This window comes from Sinocyclocheilus anshuiensis, unplaced genomic scaffold, assembly GCF_001515605.1.
Source record: "Sinocyclocheilus anshuiensis isolate Anshui unplaced genomic scaffold, SAMN03320099.WGS_v1.1 scaffold689, whole genome shotgun sequence".
Taxonomy (NCBI): domain Eukaryota; kingdom Metazoa; phylum Chordata; class Actinopteri; order Cypriniformes; family Cyprinidae; genus Sinocyclocheilus; species Sinocyclocheilus anshuiensis.
Genome location: NW_015536490.1, coordinates 503,733 through 511,343, shown reverse-complemented (window position 1 = coordinate 511,343; position 7,611 = coordinate 503,733). Strand labels below are relative to the sequence as shown.

The 7,611-nt window shown below is 45.0% G+C and overlaps 1 pseudogene; it reads left to right on the top strand.

The window, feature by feature from the left end:
* The first annotated feature begins 580 nt into the window (after window positions 1–580).
* On the top strand, window positions 581–5,689 carry LOC107685277 (uncharacterized; annotated as a pseudogene).
* The last annotated feature ends 1,922 nt before the right edge of the window (window positions 5,690–7,611 follow it).

The following is a 7,611-nucleotide window of genomic DNA, read 5'->3' as shown; positions in this document are numbered from 1 at the left end:
TATATAAATTATTTTTTTAACATTTATAACAGCCCAAACATACCTATATACATATAGAATGCTGCACCAATCAAATTCATAAGAGAAAAAAATGTAAACAATAAAACAACTCCATAGCGGATTCTCAGTGATCAAGAGCTTAGGACGTTCCAGTTCAGCCCATTCCAAGGATTCCGCCAGAAGTGGGCACTCATGCAACGTAATTAATGACGTGCATCCGAGTAAACGAGACGGAGGGAAGTTTGCGAGTGAAGGGCATAAAAAACAGACTAGAACGCAGCCCTTGTCACCCTGCGTGCCTCCATTATTTAACACACCGTATTCAGATCATCAGCTTGTTAGTGGAGCACTCACTGAACTGAATGTGTCACATAAGGAAGGAACACCAAAGGTGTATAGCAGATTAACAACCACCGTTAACCACAAGGAACGACAAGGACAGGACTCAAACCCAGCACATGCAGAGCACAATGAATTAGCAGCCCATCGCCTTAACCACTCGGCCACCTCATCACTCTGTATGTTTCCATTATTTAACACACCTAATCAGCTCATTAGTAGAGCACTCAACGAACCAAGTATGTATCGCTGCAGCCCGGAGACCTCCAAGTGGGAGGGACTTACGCCGCAAGTAGGTTGGGAGACCTCCACGTGGGAAGGACTTACGCCGCAAGTAGGTTGGGAGACCTCCAAGTGGGAGGGACTAAGTGGGAATAATCACTGTAATACCAAAGGTATTTACACTGAACAAAATTATAAACGCAACACTTTTGTTTTTGAAAAGTCTTAGATCTTTGAGTGCATCTCATAAAAAATGGGGGCAAAAACAAAAGTGTTGCGTTTATAATTTTGTTCAGTGTAAGTGAAAACTATTATTGCAATGATAATTTTATGTGTGAGTAGTCATGGATAAAAATAAAATGCTTAAAGTGCTTAAAAAATAAAATTACCTTACTTGACTAAATGTTTTCTTTTTTTCCTTCACAGACAGCTCCTTCTGGGGCATTATTGCAAGGTCCATCTGTAATTCCGCTTCCTCGTTTGTGGTCGGAGACCTTGCCACCAGAGGGTCACAAGTGGATTGGCAAAAGGCTTTTCAAAATGGGATCCAAGGGAAAGCCAGAGCTTCGTGATAACCTCCAGCTCTGGTATTACCCACCACAGCCAGCACTTATCTACAATCAGGCTCTAGCTCCAGACAAATTTTTTTGTCATTCTCTTCTGCTGTGGATGCCGTACAAGCTGTGGAGGGTTAAGGTTCTCTGTCCCAATCCTGCCTGTGGACAACATCAGCTGACAGGAGGTGGTATGCACAAAAGGGCACGGCAGGTTCTAGACACTGACAGAATGTACAACATGGTCACAGAAACCCTCATCTGTACCAAGTGTAGAGCCTCGCATGTGTCCTGGAGTCAGACTGTCCTGCAACAGCTAGATCTGGGCCATCGCTCTGAGTTTCAGGTCATCCTCACGCGGAAGTAAGTACACTTTCTTTCCTCATCCTGTTGTTAGCCCATCATCACATATATAAGTAAATACTTTACAAATCAAATATCTAAAATATATGAATGTGTGGATTTTGCATTTCCTAAGGTACGCCTGTGATATGCGGGTCATCCGGCTCCTGCATGAGCGTGGCTTAGGCAACAGCCCCACGCGGGTTATCAAGCAGCTGCGTGAAAACAACAGCGAGCAGTGACTCCATTGTCTGGCCCGGTACACCACCCAGTGTGTTGACTTCCTCAATCAACCCGGGCTGATGCCAGTAAAATTCCAGGAGCCCCCAGAGCCTATAGTGGTGCCAAGCTGCAAGTGGCTACTCACCGTTTACAGCCAAGACATCCTGACAAGGCTGGATGAAATCCATGCAAGGATAACATCCACCTATGGCTCTGTCTTGAAGATGGATTCCACTAAAAATGTTAGTTGTGGATTTGTTTATTAATGCTGTTGTTTATATACCAGCACTGTATCTGTCACAGTCAGTGGTAGTGTGAGGAGCGCGGAACGAGGAACGAGGAGACCAGGAGACCAGGAGTATGAAACAAAGGGATTTATTCTTGTCATAGGGAATCACACGTAGCACGAGGAGAAGACATCAACATACAATTCCAGACAAGGGAGAACTGAACGGGCTAGAACTAAATAGGGTAGATAACGAGGGGCAGACAGGTGATGGGGATAACTAATAACAAGGAACAGGTGATACTAATAATGTGAAAAGGAACTGGAAGGACCAAATAAGGAAAACAGGAACTCAACGGGAACATACACGTGACAGATCGCCCCCCTCCCGGATGGTGCGTCCCGCGCCGTAACAGTACCATCGGGGAGGGGGGGCGGGCGCTGGTGCAGGACTGGAACTGGGCCGAGACAAGGAGAGCCTCCGGGGCGGATCAGGAAGCCATGGCGGAGCAGGCAGTTCGGGTTGCCATGGCGGAGCCGGGGACTCGGGAGGCCATGATGGAGCCGGGGAATCGGGAGCCCTCCGTGGGCTATACTCGGGATCCAGAGCCCTCCCTGGGCTTAACGGGGAAGCAGGAGCCCTCCCGGGGCTTAACGGGAAATCAGGAGCCCTTCCTGGGCTTAACGGGGAGACAGGAGCCCTCCCTGGGCTTAAGCAAAGCGCTTTCGAGGAGCCGGCACCGGGGGGCGCTCTGGAAGGCGCTTACGAGGAGCGGGCACTGAGGCTGGAACCGACACTGGGCCCACATGAACGGATAGCGGGCTTGCCATATTAAAGTTCAATGGGCTTGCCATATTATTGTCCGGCGGGCTTGCCACATTAACGTCTGTAGGGCTTGCCACATTAACATCTGGCGGGCTTGCCTGAGGAACGGCCGGCTTACTTGACTCGGGAACGGCCGGCAGATAGGTCCCGGATCGGGATCGGAAGCTCTCCAGACACCGGATGACTCCCTCCTTCCTCCTTTCAAAGTGCTTTACACAAGAGAAAAGAAAATAATAATAACAATAAAAACAAGGAATTTAAAACCTTTGAAAATGATTTAAAAATTGATTTAAGTAGTTTAAAATTAATTTAAAACAGTTGAGAACAGAAAACGCTCAGCTTTTCTGCATTGTCTTTTCATACTCTGAACTGCTGTTGATTTTCTCCAAGCTGATTTCTGTCTGCCAGTCATCTTGATGACTTTCACAGGAGCAATGTCATCAATAACATTCTTAACTTTTGAGTTAAAGGAATCAAGTAGAAGATCAACAGAATCTGCAGAAATGCTTGGAGTTAAAGATACAGCCTCCATAAATAGCACACTAGTGTTTTCGTTAATGCATCTCTTTCTGACAGAGACAGATCTAGATTCAGTGGTAACAGAGATCAATATATCAAAGAAAATACAGAAGTGATCAGATAGTGCTATGTCCTTAATAACAATGGATGAAATGTTTAGACCTCTACTGATGATTAAATCTAGAGTATGTCCATGACTATGTGTCGGTTCATGCACATGCTGAATCAGGTCAAAAGTGTTTAAAACAGTTATAATTTATTTTTTAATTTTGTTTTCTGCATTATCTATGTGAATATTAAAATCCCCTGCAATAGCAAAACAGTCAAACTCTGAGGAAATCATTGATAGCATTTCTGTGAACTCTTCAACAAAGGCTGGAGAGTATTTTGGAGGCCTGTAAATAATGATAAACAGAATGCGTGGAGCACCTTTCAACACAATCCCTAGATATTACAGATCACCAAGAAGCTGGCTGGGACAGCGAGGGGAACGGGACTCTGGCTTACCTCTGTTGGCAATGAGTTTGGTCAGGTGCTCATAAGTGTGCTGACAGCCCAGGAAGGAGCAGGACTGGACATGATGATAGACGGTCTGGTGAAAAGATACCAGCAGGCTGTTGTGGATCCACCTGCTGTGTTGTACGTGGACTGTGGGTGCTGCACCGAGGTGGGCAAGACCAAGCTGAAAACCAGATTCAGAGGCTGGCCAGATCTCGTGATACGCTTGCACATCTGGCATTTTATGCGCAGGATTGCCTTGGGGTGTACAATAGATGCCCATCAGCTGTACCCCATCTTCATGTCACGTCTATAAGCATGCATCTTTGAATGGGATGTGGCTGTTGTCTCTATGCTTCGAAAAGCAAAGAGAGAGCTGTTGATGTCCCAGGGTTGGCCTGCGCTGACAGCTGAAGATGTCAACAAGCATCTGACCAGGGAGGAGCTGGCTCTACGTTGCCGGAGGAGGACCCGTGGAGAGGAGACTCCCATCCTTCTCCTTGAATGACTGCTTACAGAGCTCCTGAGCAGCAAGGACAATGACTCCCTGGGTGTTCCTCTCTTGGACCGAGAAAGGATGAAGCACATCTGGAGTGTCCAGAAGAAGCACGTCAAGTGTATCCAAGACCCCCCTGGTGTTGCGCTCTATACAGAGACAGGGAGCTTAACCAAGGGAGGTGTGCTTCTGAAGACATACAGATGTGCCAGAGGCTCCACTTCTCTTGAATCCTTTCATTTACACCTTAACCGTTTCACCCCAGTCTTTGTCACACACTGTGCATATGTAAAGAAAGAACATTAAGTGTCTTTGTGTGTTTAACACTCCCTAAAAACTGTTGTGTCGGTTTACAGGGACCAGTGCAAACAGTCTGAACTTTCAGATTTATTTGCTGGAGGGTCTACAGAGGTGGAACCAGGATCGGGAGGCTGCTTCCCTGTCATCGGAGCCATCAGCTTTATGCAGCTACACAGGAGAACTTGTTCACTGTGTAAACAGCAATTATGAAAAGCTGTTTGGCAGGAAAGTGGTCCCCACGGTTTGTCCTCCTGCCCGTTACACCGGTAAGAGAAATTATTATTGTTAATTAACTTGTAATTTCTGTGTAATCTCAGTCGATATTTTTATATTTAAGCCTATAAAGTCTACTGCATCTGTATTTTAGACCTCTAAATTATCAACATGATCAAATTTTTTCTTGTAACATGCCCTCTGTCATCTGATTGATATTTTCTGTTAAGTAAAAAAAGGTCTTTCAGTATAATTGTACAAATGTCTACCTTCAGCTCATACTTCACATGTCATTTTGCTGTGAAATCTTTATTATTAGAAAGTAATTGTTGTTTTTCGAAAGAATAACTTGGATATTATTAGTAATATTTGGTGACCATTTACTGTACTGAAGCAACTTAGGTTTACTTGATTAGAAAAGTCAATCAGGCTTTTGAGTAATGTTTATTTGTATGTCTCTCAATCATCATTGTATTGCATTGCATTATGTTTTGCCCCCACAGTTATAGGTTTATGGCCTCTGAATAATTTTTTTTTTTTTTTCTTCCTCGACTATGAGCTCCATGTTCTCACACTATTTACACTATATGAGCTACTACAAATGCCTTATGTTTCAAATATGATACACAACAATTGTATTTAATTTCAGTTTCTTTGTTTTTATTCCAGGTGAGCTCATTGGAGTGCAGTATCTGTTCCAGCAGACTGGACAGGCACTGCAGGACATGAACCCAGACTCTGAAGAGACAGCAGAACTCATCGAGGAACTCACAGTCTCCGTCACCTGGACACCTGGACCTTCAGGGACTGCTGTCTCACCTGTTCCCTCTGAAACATCTGTTTCACCACTCCCCTCAGAGCCAGAGGATGCTGGTCAGGATGATGATGAAGAGACGGTAAGTGCTACTCTGCATTTCTTTCAAATAAACTAGAATACTTTAAACAAGGATGGATCAACATCTACTTCTTACACGGTTGACAATAGGTGACTTTGCTCAGATTTTAAACTTATTTTTTTCTTCTTAACCCTCTGGCTATATTTTGATGGTACCTTGTCCATGGCATGCAGAGCCATGTACAGCTGGACTATGTCGGCCTCCTCTTGTGATGACAAGGCAGTGATCGTTCGGTTTAGGCCAACCAGGTAGGCTGCCAGGGCATCAACTGCCTCCCAGCCCAAGACACCTCTGGAATCACACTGTGCACTCTGAAAATTGAGAAAAACGCCAACCACAGTCTAATAAATATATACGGTAATTGTAGTAATTATTTTGCATCGTACATGCATATATTTTAACTTTACAAACGGTTGACAATAGGTGTTTTGCACTGCACCAGATACATTTTTTTTTTAAAGTAAAAGATAGTACAGGATAGCAACATTACCTGGCCTGATGTGCTAGGACTTGCAGTGTCATCCTCCTCTTCTTCAGTCACCTCCTCATCAGGGAATTTGGATCCAGTGTCACCCACCTGACTGGTCACCTGGGCCTCCACGACAGCTACTGGAGGGTCAGAGTCATCAGCCCTAAGGTCAGCTGCATGGCACACAGTTGTGTCAATTTGTATGTGTTAATATAGTAACAGTAGAATGGAGTTTTTTAATGTTTGTATATAAAGTAAGAAAGGAAAAAAAATGAACATAATGATTAGTGGAAAACAAAAACTAGATATTTAATGAATACATGGAATAATAAATGATTCAAATACATTCAGCAAAGAATCACTCAGCCATGACTGAAATAACAGGGAATGAATACTTGGAATACTGAATGATGAAATTAAATTCTTGCAAAGATATAGAAAATAAAAACTAGACCCATGTTATGCATCAAAGGGTTAACTAGCATTAGTTAGCGATAACTGATACACGAAGACAAGATGGCGCCGATGATGATGGCGGCCTCCGTGGCGTGCTCTGCAGTTGTTTTTGTGTTTTTGTTAGTTTGTCCTGTCTTTAGTTATATCCCTGCAATCAGTTTCACCAGAGACGAATTGCTGGACATTCGGAAGTACACACCACCTGATATTTCACCGGTTTTCGATTATTCTGATGTTTTGCTGGACAATGTAGTCGGGGGAGCTGCAGCGCTGATCAAGCGCTTCAGGACGCGCAGACGGGGGAAGCGAGCCGGTGCGCTCGTGAAGCTCAGACAGCGCGGATTCAGGACGCCGTTGCCAAGCATCCATCTGGCAAAACTCCGCTCTCTACCCAACAAAACGGACGAACTCCTTCTGCTCTCCCGCACAAATAAGGATGTCTCACACTCTGCTGCTCTGTGTTTCACGGAAACCTGGCTGAATGACGCCATACCAGACAGCGCGTTGAGTCTGTCGGGCTTTCAGCTGTTTAGAGCGGATCGCAACGCAGAATCAATGGGGAAATCGCGCAGAGGCGGGACATGCTTTTACATCAACGAAAGCTGGTGTACAGATGTAACCGTGTTAAAGGAGATGTGCTGTCCCAATCTAGAAGCGCTTTTCATTAACTGTAAGCCCTTCTATTCGCTGCGGGAGTTTTGCTCGTTCATTCTCGTGAGTGTTTACATTCCTCCGCAAGCGCACGTGAGCTCCGCTTTACAGAAACTCGCAGATCTGATCACAGAGACAGAACAACAACACCCGGACTCTGTTGGTCTGTGGACGATGCAGTCAACATGGGACTGCATTATGTTCTGCAACATCTAGACAGACCAGGGACTTATGTGAGAATCCTGTTGGTGGACTTCAGCTCGGCCTTTAACACGGGTGCAGTCTCAACAATCTGGAGCTCAACACGCTCAAAACAGTGGACATGATCGTGGACTTCAGGAGAAACCCCACTGCTCTCCCCACTCACCATCATGGACAGCAC